Raw genomic sequence first — 548 nt, forward strand, 5'->3', positions numbered from 1 at the left:
TGTTTATATAGAAAGAGAAAAATCATGGAGAGCAGTATGGTTTTTTGAGCAAAGTGACAGAGAGACGAGATTTCTATATTTTGGCTTGCTTTTTGAGTGTATGGTTTACTGAGCGAGAGATGGAAGAAAATATTGAGGGAGAGAGATATACTTTGAGGACTAGCAGAGTGAGAGAGACGATGGCTTTATTACTCTGCTTTTTTCTGGATTTTTTTTCTTCTTTCTAAGCACTTTTTTTTGCATTGTTTCTGATGCGGCCCCTTTTTCCGCTTGCTTTTTCTGCATCTTCACGTGGAGCACGTCGCCCCGTTTGAATGATCTCATTATTTCTTTCTCTCTCACACGTCGCACTCTCACGTCACATAGCCTTGCCCTTCTGTCAACAGAAAGGATAAGAACGTGTGTGAACCACAGAGATTTAGCAGAGATATTTTGTAATCTCTTTCTCTCTCTCTCTCACACCACCGAATCATGCCTTCTTCTTTGCAATTATTTTTTTATTTTTTTATTTTTCTAGGCAAAAACACTCCTGCAAAACTTGATTCCAG

Source organism: Corylus avellana, chromosome ca2 (assembly GCF_901000735.1).
Source record: "Corylus avellana chromosome ca2, CavTom2PMs-1.0".
Lineage (NCBI taxonomy): Eukaryota > Viridiplantae > Streptophyta > Magnoliopsida > Fagales > Betulaceae > Corylus > Corylus avellana.